Source organism: Phodopus roborovskii, unplaced genomic scaffold, assembly GCF_943737965.1.
Source record: "Phodopus roborovskii unplaced genomic scaffold, PHOROB, whole genome shotgun sequence".
NCBI lineage: Eukaryota > Metazoa > Chordata > Mammalia > Rodentia > Cricetidae > Phodopus > Phodopus roborovskii.
The window spans coordinates 4,346,480-4,362,521 of NW_026125506.1; the positions used below are offsets into that span (position 1 = coordinate 4,346,480).

The 16,042-nt window shown below is 45.5% G+C and overlaps 1 protein-coding gene across 1 annotated transcript in view; it reads left to right on the plus strand.

Moving 5' to 3' along the window:
- Window positions 1-16,042, plus strand: part of Sppl3 (signal peptide peptidase like 3) — a 76,561-nt gene that overhangs the window by 7,160 nt on the left and 53,359 nt on the right. The window lies entirely within an intron of this gene.

Consider the following 16,042-nt stretch of genomic DNA (forward strand, 5'->3'; position numbering starts at 1 on the left):
AACAACAGACCATTGACTTTGCAGGGCAAGTCCTTAGTGGATGTGTGCTGGTGAGGTCAGAGCAGCGTGTGTGTGTGTGTGTGTGTGTGTGTGTGTGTGTGTGTGTGTGTGAGAGAGAGAGAGAGAGAGGGAGGGAGGCAGGCAGGGAGGCCGGCCGGCCGCCGAGGGCCGGATGGTGGGGGTGTAAGAAGGAGGAAAGGGGTGGCTGAACACCAGCCGGCCATAAAGGGTTGGTTTTCACCGTGGATAAGAGAGACCGTGTGTTTGAAGGCAGGAGGAAGAAGTTGATTTTGGAAAGAGAAAAGACTTTGTTTTTGTTTTGTTTTCCATGTAGTTTAAGCTTATTTTTTCTTTAAATTATTGTAGCTATCGTCTAAATTACAGAGCACTTAGTGGCGATGTTTACTGGGTACACCTTGCCTTTGTCCCTCGTCTCCATTATGCTGCTGCTAGGTTTGGTTGTTTTATATTTAGTAATCTCTTTTCCATTGGCCGGAATATAATATTCAGCCTCTTTCCATCTGACTTTTGAACAAGTATGGCCTTACAATCCCATTTCCTTTAATGTTGCTTCAGGTAAATGGAATGACCGTTGTTGGTGTGGGCACAGGGACTTTGCAGGTGGGTCTTGTCTCTGTAGATAGGTAGGCCTTGCTGAGATGTCCTCTTTAAGACTTTTACAGTTTCTCTTTACAATTTGGCAAGTGTAGTGTGATTTTGTGTGAAGGTCAAAGGACAGCTTTGGGGAGTTGGTTCTTTCTGTCTACTTATGCATTTGCATGGCTCCAGAAGGTGAGCTCAGAACCAGCCATCTTGCTAGCCCTAATGCTAGCCAAGGCCTTTTGGTTAAACCTAGAGCCACTTGTTTGTTGTGCCATATGGGCAGCGCCTGCGCTTTGGCTTTTTTTTTTTTTTTTTTTTGCCTTGGTATTGATTGTATTTAATATGGTTCTTTTCTCACTTTGTGACAGTAAAATTATAAAAAAAGTAGGATCAAAGCTATTTGTTTTGTGTTGTAAGGACCTATACAGAGTAGGTGCTCAAAGTTTTTATTTTTACTTTTACCTTTTTGGTGTTTGAGACAGGGTTTCTCTGTGCCGCCCTGGCTGTCCTGGATCTCACTCTGTAGAGCAGGCTGGTTTCTACCTCTTGAGTGCAGGGAGTAAAGGCATGCTCCACCACGTCTAGCTGCGGTTTTGTTTGTTTTCTGTTCCTAAATGTTTCCTTTCAAAAGTTGTTTCCTAAAGCCAGCCACGGTGGTACATGCTTTTAATCCCAGAGTTTAGAGGTGGGTGGGTCTGTGATGAGGCAGCCTGCTTGATGTAGATAGTGAGTTTTTCTTGTATTTTTATGTTATGTGCATCGGTGTTCTCCCTCCATGTGTATCTCTGCAAGGGCGCCTGAAACTGGACTCACAATACAATTATGAGCTGGACTTATACGTGTAGATGCTGGGAATTGAACCCAGTGCTTTTAGCTGCAGAGCCATCTCTCCAGCTCTAGGTAGTGAGTTCTAAGACAGCCAGAGATACATGGTGAGACCTCCTCTCAAAAAAGTAAATGAATTTGCTTGCTATGTTTATTCTCTCTCTCTCTCTCTCTCTCTCTCTCTCTCTCTCTCTCTCTCTCTCTCTCTCTCGTGTGTTGCACATGATGTGTGTATACAAGCTAGAGGGTGGGTCCTGTCTCCACCATGTGGGCTCCAAGACTGAATCTAGTCCACTTCTCCTGTTGAGCCTCCTCAGAGACCCTGAAGTTTCCCTTTTACACTTCTTTTGTGTTTAATCATCCTTATCCAAAAAGGGTGTGACGTGTGTGTGTACTGAAGCCTTCCCAATTTAACTTACTAGTCTTCAGTCTTAGGTCATGGTTTTGTCCTCTTGGCTCTTGTGTTTTTACGCACGATCACTTTCTCTTAAAGTTTGTCTTCTCTCTGTCCTTTTTTCCACCCAGAGGGAGAATATACTCTCTTTCCTATACTTGCCTCTTGCAAGAATCTCGGGAATGTTTGTTTGTTTTTCCACAGGATCTCACACTGTAGCTCAGGCTAGCCTAGAATTTGCTCTTTGATCCAGGCCAGCCTTAGACTATGGGTATTCTCACCACCTCAGCCTTTCATATGATGGGTTACAGGAGAGAGCCACAAACTAGTCTGTCCTCCCCAAATGGGTGCCTTCCTTGTGCTGAGATTATAGGTCTGCACCACCACACTTCACTTGTGCATTCTTTTTTGTTTCAAATCTAAGGACACAAAGTTAACTACTAAATTGGTGAGAAAGGATGAATTTATAGGTTGGCTCATCTGACTCAGATCAGGTGTGTAGGAGGGAGGGAGGGGACGGAGATGACGGAGGGGTGGGCCATCACTCCCCCTTCCCTGAAGCCTACTGGAGGGCAGTCACAGAGGTAAATTGAACGTGACTAGTTTCACCTGTCCAGGTGACAATTACTGAGCTGTAGCTTATTTCAGAGCATATGACATGTGAAAATTGTACTGCGCGGGAACTAGGACTCATTGAGAGCCGATTATGGGAAATAAGCTGGGCCGGGAGTCCTTGTCTCTTACAGCTGGGCCGGGAGTCCTTGTCTCTTACAGTGATGCACGCAGCTTCTGCCACACGTTTATTCCAGCTGTAGCACAGACAGATAGCAAACTGACTTAAGAATTGAAAGACTGTTGATGCACTATTTGAATATTATATCTAACATTATTAAAATTATTTATATTACATCTTAAGTAATTACAATAAATCTTATTTAAACAGTAATGTCAAGAGATGGCCAGCAGATGAATGACTAGTAGCCCCTTTGTGTTGAGTCATTTGTCAGCTTTCTGGAGACTGAGGGAGGCTATGGGAGCATGTGGTTTGGTTTTGGAAGACAGTCTTAAGAGTCTAAGCTGGCCTTAATATGTATGCTATGTAGCTGGGATGACCTTGAGTGTGAGATTCTTTTTGTACTTCCTGAGTTGTTGGCTTACACCTACCTAACTGGCTGGGTGTTGCTTTTGGTGTTTCATTGGGCTGACTCTGTCTTTGCTGGCTTTTCCTTGTTTTGAGGCAACATCTTATACTCTACCTCACAATGGCTGGAACTAACTCACTGTGCATCCCAGTAAATCCTTGAGCTCAGGAAGCTTTCCTGTCTCAGCCTCCCAAGTGTTGGGTTACAGGTGTGAGACTCCACGCGCTCACCTCCTAGTTTGTATAGAAGGTTCTTTGGTATTTTGCCCATTTATTTTTCCAACTTTCCAAGTTCTGTCAAGTATCGTAATGTTACATTTGGACATTCACTATAGTTGTTGAACTCACAGTCTTCATGATGTAGCATACTCTTTCTCCACAACTATCAAAATTTTTTCTGTTAAGAGTCCGGAAAACTTATAATCACAAGTTAATTACATAGTGTTCTGTGCCTTTGATTCTGTCTTAATGGAGATATTTCCTCAGCCTTTGTTTTTTTTTTTTTTGTTTTTTTTTGTTTTTGTTTTTGTAGTTGCTTATGAATGACTCAGAACTCTCCTTGTAGCCCAGGCTGATCTTGAAGTCGAGACCTTCCTTTGCCTGTCCAGTGCTGAGATTATAGTCATGTGCGAACATGAGCAGCCATGCATTTATTTTGTTAATCTGTGTCTTTAAAATATTTCTTGATGGTAGTCTGATTTGGCCGTCTTTTCCCTACTTTGTGGTCTTACCAACACCAACCATTTTCTGCCACTGAGCTATACCCGGCACAATGTTTATTGCCTTTTAATTGAAGAAGTTAGTTTACATTTGGTGACATTACTTAATATGCTTATATTTGACTTTTTTTTCTTTCTGAAAATTTTCTGTCATCTTTCCCTTTCTTTCCTTTCCCCTTAACAGGAATTGTGGGTTTTTTGTTTGTTTGTTTGTTAGAATTACATGTGTGTGTGTGTTTGAGGGTGTATGCACATGAGTGCAGGTTCTGCAGAAGCTGGAGAGGGCTTGGGCAGCCCTGGAACTAGAGTTGCAGGTGGTGTTGAATCTTCTGACACACGTGCTGGGAACCAAACTTGATCTGGAAGAGCAAGCAACACTTGGATTTAGCTTCTGAGTGTCTCTCTCTTTTTTTCAAGACAAGGTTTCTCTGCATCCCTGGCTGTCCTGGAACTCACTCTGTAGGTCAGGTTGTCCTCAAACTTACAGAGATCCACCTGCTTTGCCTCCTGGGTGTTGGGATTCATATTGGTGTGTATATAGGAATGTATCCTGTGTATGTAGAGGCCAGAAGTGGGTGTTCCATCCCTGGAGCTGGAGTTACACAGGGTTGTGAGCTGCCCAACGTGGGTGAATCCGAACCTGGGTCCTCTGTAAGAGCATGGTGTGCTCTTAACCACTGAGCCCCTCTTTAGCAACACCCCCTCAATTACTTTCTTATCTTTACTGCCCCTTTGTATGCATGCACAGAGTGAATTTTGTGTTTGACTGGATGCTGACTTTTGCTGTTTCCTTCCATAGGCAAATGGCCTTGTGCTGTACTTCACCTTTGGGTGACTGAGAGGCTTTGTTAGGGTTTTCACAGCAGTCGCTATTTGTTCGGGCACCGATTGAGCTCCCACTCCCAAGGGTCCCTTGCAGACTCTTATAGAGGCTGTGGTGTTGGGTTCCGTGGTGGTTTCTGTATTCTGACCAGTGGACCACACACTGTTTCCAGTCCTTTGTCAAGTCTGGTGTCAGGCACTTGCAACTTAAGGGAATCAGCAGACTGCAGGCTTTCTGTGCATGCAACGCCTGCCTTCCTCACAAGTCCTAGTTGCTTTTCCCCCAAACTCAGCCACATCTCAGTTCACTGAGACTTTCCCAGTCAGGGTTCTTGCCTTTCTTTAACCCTGACTTCTTTATTTTTGTGTTTATATACAAGGGCTGGAGAGATGGCTCAGTGGTTAAGAACACTCACTGCTCTTCCAGAGGACTCAGGTTCAATTCCCATCACCCACAAGGCAGCTCACAACTGTCTTTAACTCCAGTAACAGGGAATCTCACACCCTAACACAGATAAACATGCAGGTAAAACACCAATGCACATTAAAAAAAAAAAAAATCAGTATATAAAATGATATATTTTTGTTGACAGAACAAAATGGTTTTTTATGGTCTACTCTTTAAGAACCAGCACACTTTTTTTTTCTTAATGTTAACACTATTTTATTACCTTTTTTGAAGAATTTTTCACAAATTTTAAACTTAAATAATTTATATTCTGAAGTAGTATGATGGCATCACTGTTTTTTTTGTTTTGTTTTATTGCCTTATGACAGAGTTTCATTTTAGACAACATACTGGTCCAGCAAGCAGTTTCCGAATATTCTTGTGTTTTTCTCAGCTTTGTGTTCCTTTTTTATAACCATGTGTTGTTTCAGTTGTCAGTTGTATTTGACTTGTGTTGGATTACACATACTTACAGTGTATGCATTTACAGTATTTGTTTCTGCACTCGCAGCTTCTTCTGAGTTCTAACTACAGAGCCATGCTTGCTTCCGTAGGTGCCAGGGCTGTGTGCTCTCTTTCCTAGTCACACGGGTCCTTTTGTAGTAACCTTCTTTGGGAGAAATTACTGAAGTCGAGTTTGTATTTGGTTGTTGCAGGCATTTAGTGGGCAGGGCTAGGTTGTTAGTTTTTGCAGTACGGAGACCAGCATCCTTGGTGAACTATTCTGTCTGTCTTGTGGTGGTTGAGTCTCCTTTGGTTCCTTAGGTCTAAAATGTTTTTGCATAAATAGGAAGCATTTGACATGGTGCCTACATGCTATATGTTGGAGTACACTGTCCTAAGAGTTTGGCCAACAGCTGAGCATTTGGAAAAGCATGTCATATGCACGAGTGTTCATCTTGATGTTCTAGTCACAGCTTAGCTAGAGTTAGAACATTATCATTAATTTGTTTCCTTCTTCTCTATTTTGAGACCAGGTTTCACTTTGTAGCACAGGCTAATCTTGGATTGGATTCATGGCAGTCTCCTTCAGACTCCCCCATAACCTGAAGACAATGCTATACAAGATTTTAAATAATGTCTTTTTCATGAAACAAGTTTGTGTTTGTTGAACGGGTAGAAAGCTACAGTGCCACCATGTTAGCACTCTGGTGCAGTCTGTGGTTGTTTACCAGCCTAGTTATCCTTGATTCTGAATTTAGGGCTACTAACTAGGAATCATTGTTTTGCACTTATTTGTACTTGAGTAGTTGCCAGTAAAAATCAAGACACATGCCTGCACTGATTGATGTGTATAAGAAAGCTAAGAGCTGTGTGGCTGCAGTCATCAGAGAACCCTCTTCACAACGGCTCAGTCACCAACCAGCAGCTGTCAGTCTGCGCTCTGCAATGCTGTGAAAGGCTACTGTGAGCTCTGGTTTAGTGGCCCTGCAGTGTGCTCTGCTGAGTGTTTCCAGTGCCTAATAACAGCATTTATCTTAGAAGGCTGGTTTTATGAGTTGCATTATTGCATGCCTGTTAGGAATGCGTGTGCTCTAACCCTTTGATAAGCACCACTGTTTTGCATTATTAAAAATACCATCTTCTGCCAGGAGTGGTGCTGCACACTTTCAATCCCAGCACTTGGGAGGTCAGAAGCAGGTGCATTTTTTGTGAGTTCGAGGCTAGCCTTGCCTATATAGTTGGGAGACAGCTAGGGCTACATAGACGTAGTCCCAAATAAATAAAGAAATAAAGAAACAAATAATTGTCACTTCTGAACCCCCCCCCCCTTCTGTAGTGCTAAAACTTTTTTTTTTTTCTTACTTTCTTGCTAAGCTGCAATACCAGGTAGAATTTTATTATACCTGTTGTCATATTCCTGAGAAAGGAACAAAAAAGGGCTAGAATTTGGGTGTTAAACCGTCAGTAAGACCTTGCTGGGTAAGCTGCTGCCTGTAAAGATAGAAAAGAGAAAGGTTAGAATTTGAAAATTAATAGTGACAGTGCTTACCAGTTCGCAGTTGCCCACAGAGTGCAGTGGTGTCTCTGGTCTGAGCTGAGATGGAAATCTGGGTGCTGAGGAGTTTAAAGGTAGAAAAGTCAGCCTTAAAGGGCCACCCCTTACCCCACCTGAGACAGGGTCTCCCTCCTCCAGGGTTGGCCTCAAACTCTCTGTGTCAAGGTCGAGTATGACCTTGGAGTTGTGACTCTCCCTGCTGCAGCAGGGAGTGCTGGGTGGTGCTCCTGGGAGGGTGCTCCTGGGAGAGTGCTCCACCACACTCTGTTTACAGGGCACAGCTGGGTCTAACCCCCGGACTCGATGCATGCTAAGCAAGCACTGTCCCTGTTAGCAGAAGTACATGTTCTTGTCATTGTAATCACCTTTGTAAGTGTTCTTCAAGGACAGCAGGTGACAAGGACAAATCTCATTTTCTTCTGTGCAGACAGGATTCAACTGCCCTCAGTTTGTTTACAGTATGCCCCACATTTAAGAAAATGATAGAATTTTGATCCAGTACTCCATTCAATTCCACTGATCATCCACCAGACCTTAAATGCATGCCTGTAGCACTTACCAAGACTTCTAGATGGCAAAGCAGCTCGCTATCAAAGTTTTAATTTAAGGGGACAAGACACAGACATTCTACTGTCCCTGTAAAAATGTTGGATATTGGCTAAATTGTGTCCATAATTAGAATTTGATCCCCCACCCCAGTGACGTTATTGTGCTGCCTCTCCCACGAGTTTTCCGGTTGCAGGGACACTTCTTCCCCTCTCCAGAGGGCCCTGGGCACCAGCTCAAGGTGAGCAAGTCAGAGAAACTACAAGGAGTAGTGCAGAATTTGGCGACACTTAGTACACGCAGTCCACACTCGCACACACTCACACACTCACACACTCGCACACACTCGCACACACACTCACACACGCTCGCACACACACACTCGCACACACACACTCACACTCGCACACACACTCACACTTGCACACACACATCACACACTCACACACACTCACACTCGCGTGCGCACACACACACTCGCACACACACACTCTCACACACTCGCGCGCACACACTCACACACACTCGCACACTTGCACACACACTCGCACACACACTCGCACTCACACACACTCGCACTCACACACACTCGCACACACACACTCGCACACACACACACTCGCACACACACACACACTCGCACACATACACTCACACACAGCTTTAAATTACTAAGGATGCACAAACTCACTGCTCTGTTTGCGTTGAAAGTCATCTCATTCTCATTGGAACCCTCCACCCCCATCCCCCAGCCTTTTGTTTGTTTGTTTGTTTCTGTGGCCCTGGCTGTCTTGGAACCCACTCTTGTGTACAAGGCTGGTCTCGAACTCACAGAGATATGCCTGTCTCTGCCTCCTGACTGCACTTGGAGCTACGTGTAGGGTTTTGATGGGCATTCCCAGGTTTCCTTTGAACCATAGGGATTCCACAGGGAAAAGGGAAGGGTGGGGCTCAAGAGTCTCCTGTGTGCCCTGTTGGACAAAGTGTAGACCACCCCCGACCGCCTGCACTGCTGCTGGTGCTGAAGTAAAGCCCTTGAGAGTTCTCCACACAGAGCCCACAGACCGTGCTGCAGAGATAACTCACTCTGCCGTTAAGAGCGCTGGGTCCTGTAACTCCAGCTCCTTTGGAGTTGAGAAAGGTGACCCTACAGTCCAATATGGTGGCTGGAATCTGTGAGCTGCTCCACCTTCCTGGAGAACAGCACTTCCAACACTCAGCACTCAGGGCCCTTGGCAAAGCACCTCCTAAATATGTCTAACTAGATGAATGGGAGAGAGGTTGGGTATTCATTTTCTTTTTTGAGATTTACTTATTTTTTACTTTGAGTGTGTGGGTATTTCTCCTGCATCACGTGTGTAATACCTATGGGAGCCAGAAGCCGGGATCAGATCTGTGGAGGCAGGCGTTACAGATGACTGAGCTGCCCTGTGGGTGCTGGGAACCGAACCTAGGTCCTCTGGAAGAGCAGCCCGTGCTTGTGACTGCTGAGCCGGCTCTCCAGCCCCAGTGGTGCATCTTTGTGCCTGGTGCAGCATCGCTTGCTCAGCAACCGTCGATGCTCACAACTGTATCTTGGCATCAACTGCAGTTGAACTTTTCTTTGGATTGCCAACCAGCTCCCAAACAAAGACACAGAGACTTAGCAATTATGAATGCCTGGCCTTGGCGTAGGCTTGTCCCACTAGCTGTTTTAACCTAATTTAACCTGTTTCTAGTCATCTAGGTTTTGCCTCGGGGCTTTTTACTTTTCTTTCATTCTGTATGTCCTACTTGCTTGCTTCCCCTGTGTCTGTCTGTCTGGCCCCTGGTGTCTCTTTTTCTCCCCCCCTTTTTTTTTTTCTAGATTCCTCCTCCTACTTCCTCTCCCCACCTATAACCCCTATCTCACTATTGGCCATTCAGCTTTTTATTAGGCCAGTCAGGTGCCTTAGGCAGGCAAGGTAAAACAGCAACACATCTTTACACAAATAAATGCAACATATCATTGCATAATTAAACGATGCAACACATCTTTACATAGTTAAACAAATATTCCACAACAATCAGCCCTTACCTGTCCTGAACTTCCTAGTACAGAAAATCCTTTCCTCTTTGGCCTTCAGACTTTTCCAGGGCTCCCAAAAACCTTTATGGTTGTCATTCACAAGCAGGCAAAGGGGCCCTTGTGGAGCCTGTAGCACTTTCTGCCCAGGTTCAGACTAAAAGAACAGTGGTTTCACTCCTCGCTGGCCCAGGGTCACTCTGTCCCCTTGAGCCACGAGTTGTGTGGTCGGACTAAGTCTTCCCTAATCTGGAAAAAGATTAGGTGACCCTGTGATTCCAGAGTTGACTTAAGATTCAAGGCCCCTGCCAAGAAGGAAGTTGTAGGCTCTAGATCTTGAACCTTTATCTTCTGTTTTGGGGAGCTGGGTCTGGCAGGGGGAGCTGAGTTTGGAGCTAAGGATGGTCGGTGCTAGAGTGAGGGCACAGTGAAGCCAGATAGGACGAGACAGCTCTAGGCCTCTGTGACCAGAGCCAAGTATTGCCTGAGTAAATAATACCCTGCTGTATTACATACAGTGTCTAATAGGCTTCTCAGCTCACATTCAGAGCAGGTGTGGAAAGGTAGTTGGAGGTAGGCATACATCCCAGTTCTGCCTCAACAAAATGTAATTTGGCAAACTCATTTACCTCTTTGTTTGGCTTCCTCCTTTCCAAGGGGCAGTGAGAGCCCTTGGCTCTTAGGGGCAGTTTGGAGATAAAATGAGATGCTGTGTTCAAAGTGTGTAGTAGGGTATTAGACACCTTATCAGAGAGGCCAGCAATTAGTTAGCCTTATCCTAAGACCACTAGTAATGTTCGGACTAGAAAGGTTTTTGTTGTTACTTGAATCAGAAGATGTTGTCGAAGGATACAGTTAAAACAGATGTAAAGATCTGAGTTGATGTCACCTGCAATTCTTCACTCCCATAGAGAGTGTTCCTGTGTGCTAAGCAGACGTTAGTTTACAGGCTGAAGTTACAGTGATGCTTTGTCAAGTTTGAAGCAGAGGGGATTTCGTTTTCATGCCCACTGAAATGGGCCTGTTTGGGAAGCCGTGCTGTCTTGTCCCATCACCTTCTAGAAGGATCTCTGTTTAGTTTGATAAAGTGGGACTTCTGTATTGAGTGCCTCTGTGTTCACTCTCTCCCTGTCCTTGTAGGGCCTGTTGTAGGCGCTTCATGCAGATTAGGTGCTCCTACAGTGTCTAAGATGAGCAGTTTCGTGCATGCATGACCACTACCCAGTAGATGCTGCTATACTGCACTTGCGATGGAAAGAACCAAAACTGTATGCAGATAACACCGGGTGTCTTCTGAAGGGTGAACTGCTTACCTCTTTTTGAGCAACCACCCCACAGCCTGGGCTGAGAACTTAACTCCCTTAGCACTGTGTGTTCAGGCATTCTGGCCCACTTAGCGATGAAAGGGTGGGGTGGCCTCAGTTAGAGATTGTACTAGCTCAAGGGTAGACTATGCCATAAGTGTGTAGTCAGCTCTGAGAGCCAAGGAGCTGGATTTGACTCAGAAATTGACCTCAGTGTTATGCTTTATGTACAGTGAGGTCCCAAGTTAACACTTGGGCTTTCTTTTTGCAGTGTTAGTGCAAAAATGGAGGCACTGTGCACAACAGGCAAGAACTCTACCACTGAGCCTTGACTCTCATCATGATAGGCTCTGAACAAAAGAGCAGGCAGTAGGACCTGGTTCTGGTATTACATTCAGGGGGGAAAAAAATCTGACTGTCCAGAGCTTAAGAGACTTTTGTTCAGACCTTCAGTTAAGATTACTGAGGGGCTGGAGAAATGGCTCAGCGGTAAAAGAGAGCTGGCAGCTCTTCCAGAGGACTCAGTTCCCAGCACCCACATAGTGGCTCACAACTGCCTGTGACTCCAGTTCTAGGGGATCTGATATGGGGCACTGATACGGTGCACAGACATACGTAGAGTCAAAACACTCACATTCATAAAATGAGTGTGTGCTTGTGCGTGCGTGTGTGAGAGTGTGTGTGTGTGGGTGTGTGTGTGTGAGGATTACTGAGTGATTTTTGAAAGCATGCCTGTCATACTGTTGAAGGTGATATGGAAGTAAAGTGGGCAGTCTTTGTAAAACTTGTGTTCAACAACACAATAAAGATAATAAGCAAGAATAAATAATCTGGCCCTGGCAAGTGAAATAAATAAAAGTAAGAGAATCAAAGTTGACAGGATGGAAAGCTTTACTGCAGTACACTCCCAGGAAGGCCTGTCTGAGAAATGCCCTTGGAGCCTGGATGTGATGACCCAGCTCCTAGGCCGAGGGCCAGCTTGGGAAGGTGGCGCACACGGAGATCACTTAGTGCGTGCTGCAGTCGTCTCCTACTAGAATCGTAGTTGAGACAGCGATGGATGGCCAGTTAGGTTGTAAGGAAAAGCTGGCCGATTTGTTAATGGGTTGTATACAGAATAGGAGTGAAGGATAGTCAAGAGAGACTCCATCCAGCTCTGTGACAGGAATGGATCCTGATGCAAAGGCTGGTAACAAAATTGTTTGTGCCATGGTTTGGTTGAGGTACCTGTTAGACATTCTCAGTGGCAGTGTTAAGTACCCAGTTGCATATGTGTTCTTCAGCAAGTGCAGCCTAGAGATAGAATGTAGGGAGTCATAAGCTTATAGGTGATATTTGAAGTGATGGGACCTCATAAGAGCATGACCAATGGCAGGGGTGGGGGGGTATTAATGCTCACTCAGTTTTCATTTTCTTCTGTGCATTTACTATGGACCAACTTTAAACAAGTATAAAGTGTAGATGGACTTGGCACCTGCCTGAGCAGCAAGTCCCATTCATTATACATTCCAATGATTAATCTCAGCAGTCAGCTGTGGTGGACTGGGAGCCACCTAGGTAAGTAAAACTCACCTTCGTGACGGTGATCCAGAGACCGTGGGCTTTGGCCTGATGGATGGGCTCCTTGACAACACCTAGACTTGACAAGTAGGAACTCCGCTTTGGGGGGCAGTAATGTTACTCAGGATGTGTCCTGCCCTTCCTGTCTTCCCTGCTCTGCCTCCTGCCCTCCACGAAGTGAGCAGCTCGTCTCTGTCACAAATGCCATCTATCATGTTGTGCCCAAGCACCCAGCCCAGTAAACTGGAGTGAAGTTTCTGGAACTGAGCCGAAACAGGACTTCCTCCTCTGAGCTGCCTTGTTTTCCCAGGTGTTTGGAAAACCTGACATGTTCCTGAGCAGCTGCTTGGTATAAGGTGCCGTGTAGGTGCTTGGGATGTAAGGGGGGGGGCAGACAACACGAAGTGATGAAGCCAGTGTGCAGAGAACTTTGGAGCCCTTTACTAAGCTTGGATCAGGCACGCAGACTTCACCCTGAGACTTGGTGGCCCTGAAAGATACCTGGGGGCTCACGTGACCAGATGGCCACTGGGTCGACTAGGGATCAGAGGGCACCAGAATGCCAGGGAAGAGGCTCGTAAGGCCTATGTCTTCTCGTTGCTGTATTTTAAACACGTGTTGCAGCCTGCTTGTGGTGATGCTGGTCTGTAATCCTAACCCTGGAGCTGAAGGAAGCAGGATGAGGTCAAGGCCTTTGTTGCCTAGAGTTCAAGGTCAGCGTGGGCTATGCTGTCAGACCCTGTCTAGACATCTAAAACAGATGATAAGTAGGAACTCGCGTGTTTATACAGCCCACAGTTTTGAGGGAAGGAGGTATTCTCAGTAAATGCAGGGCTCCTGGTGGTCCACTGAGTTATTATTTGGGGATCATAAAGCCAAGGCTTAAGGCCAGACATACAATCGTATTTCTTCTGCAGTGGTACCGGCTCATTCATGAGCAGTGCTAGAGCCTCTGTGACCATATTCTATTTGAATTTATAAAATCTCCCCTCCTGGACTTGCTTTAGAAGTAAAGTAATGAAGTTAGTGCAGCCACTGGGCAGGCCTGTCCTCAGATCTGCTACCTGTTGCCCTGGGAACTACCTGTGGGGGCATTAGCAGCTTTCTTTCCTGGCTCTCACTTTTTAACACAGGGTCTCATTATGTAGCCCTAGTGGGCCTTAGACTTCCTGTGTAGGTCAGGCTGGCTTGGAACTTAATGAGACCGACCTGCCTTTCCGGTCCTGAGATTAAAGGCGTGTGCCGCCATCCCTGGCAGCAATTATAAAAATAATAAATGTGCATGGGAAATGATATGGGGAATAGGAAGAATACATGATAAAGATAAATGTTGACTACACAGAGATGGCTATTAATGTTGTACCTTTGATAGCTAATTTCTGTGTGATGTCTGTAACTTCATATTTTATCTATTGTTTCTATTACTTTTAAGCTTGCCACAGGTCAATTTATAATAGTTTCTTAATAGTTCATAACAGTTTTTCCACCCATTCATTTTTTAAATCCCTTGTGTTGGATACATTATTTTCTCTTTCAGTATTATAAATATTACATATGGGTATGTAAGAGTCCCCCAGTGGTTAAAGGAACCCCTGTTTTAAGTTGACTTTCCAAGTTTGCCCACTGTATAAAAGCCAGAGGGAATTTAGAGCCTGAAGGCAGAGTTCCTAGTAATCTTACAACTCACAGATAACTTACACATAATTTTAGAGAGAGGATCTTTTATGTGTGTATGAGTGTTTGAGTCTCCCACTGAGGCTGAGAGCCAGACACGCACACACGCACAGACACGCATGCACACACACCGAAGGAGGACACAGGTTAGCTGGTCCCAGTGTCTTTGTCGAGGAGCGGTCTCAGCGGTCATGTGGGAGGAGGAAGCTGTGGTTGATGCTTTGTGCACCCGGGGGAAAACCTTGACACTCCCATGGGTCTAGAGCACTGGAGTCCTTTACGGCCATGCTCGTGCCATGAGTGCTCATTCAGAGGGGCCTTACTCCCCTGCAAAGATGCTGAATGCTCTTTGAAATGCTTCCCTTACCTACACCTTTGCTGCCACAGCATCTCAGCTCTGCCAAGAGTTGCCCTACTCACTGCCTCCTTCCACTCTGTTTCATTGCACCAAAACAGTTTCTCAGCCACCAGTGACCATGGTGCAGCTGAGTGTAATTGGTCAGTTACTTCTCCCTCCATACATTGAACATTTGTTCGCAGTTGCCAGTCCTTCTTTAAGAGGCCCGCTTGGTCCCAGGGTCCCACACTGTCATTTCTCTTGTGTCACTGATGTACCTTCTCCGTTTACTACGTTTCCCAGCTCCTCTCAGCCTCCTGGCCCTCGCCCTCCTTAGCTGCGCTCATTCTCTGCGTCCTGCATTTTCTCGACCTCATTTACTGTTCCTGTGCTCCTGTGCTCACACCTTAGCGCCCACGTCTGTCTGCTCCCAACTTACCCTAGGCACTCAGCCCATACGTCCATCCTCGGCCAGACAGTTGTGGACTAATACCGTTTCACACTCAGAATCTATCAGGGCTACACCAGGGAGGCAGAGGCCGGCAGATTTCTGATTGGAGGCTAGCCTGGTACGCGGTTCAAGTTTCAGGCCAGCCACGGCTACATAGTAAGACCCTGTCTCAAGTCAAAAGCGAAATACCTGATGCCTGGCGGTGTTTCTGAACCCTGAGCTTCTGATGCCACCACCTCCCACTGCTGAGGAGAAACTGCTGCCATAGTGGGGCAGTGGTGGCACACCTTTAATCCCATCGCTCGGGAGGCAGAGGCAGGGAGATTTCTGTGAGTTCGAGGCCAGCCTGGTCTACAGAGCGAGTTCCAGGACAGCCTCCAAAGCTACACAGGGAAACCCTGCCTTGAAAAACCAACTAACCAACCAACCAATAAATAAAATCTGCCTCTTAATGTTTCTTGGAGGCACAGTAAAAGTTTCTGTATCTATAAGAAAACTTAAGAGGTAATGTAAGTGAAATATGCAAATAGCCAGGCATCGCCGTCAGGCAAGCCCTGTGTGCTGCTTCCTCCTCTCCTGTCCCCTCTCCTCAGTGAACACCATCACAGTGACGTGCACGCCTCAGAAAAGCTGCCATTGCTATAATTCATCTAATTCATTTCTTAAATATTACCAATACAACAATGTTTTATTGTAGTAGTTGTCAGTTGAGCTGGCTTCTGTTATGCCAAAAACAACGTGCCCTGTTCTAGAAACTATTCTGAGCTATTGTTTAAAAGAATCAAAAAAAAAAAAAAAATTAATAAGTAAAAGAACTAGCAAGAAGTTCAAATCCCATTCTGCCATATAATGATTTCTAGACTTTATGGCATCCAAATTTTAGGTGGATTCAATTAAAAGCCATTTGAATACTTGTAATATTACTAGAAATGTTTTTGGCTTAGTAAAACATGAGACGTATCTTCCCCTCCCTCCCCCCGTTACAGCTTTAATGGAACCCAAGGCTCTTGGCCATCAGTTACTGTTGAGTGTGTTAAAAAGGGGGTGACTACAGCATTCAAGGGAGGAGGGATCTGTGCTGTCTGTCTCCTTCTTTATACTTTATAAAAGTTGAGTGCATGTTATGAGCATGTGTGCTTATGAGCATTCACACGTGCTTGTGTGCTGATATGTGC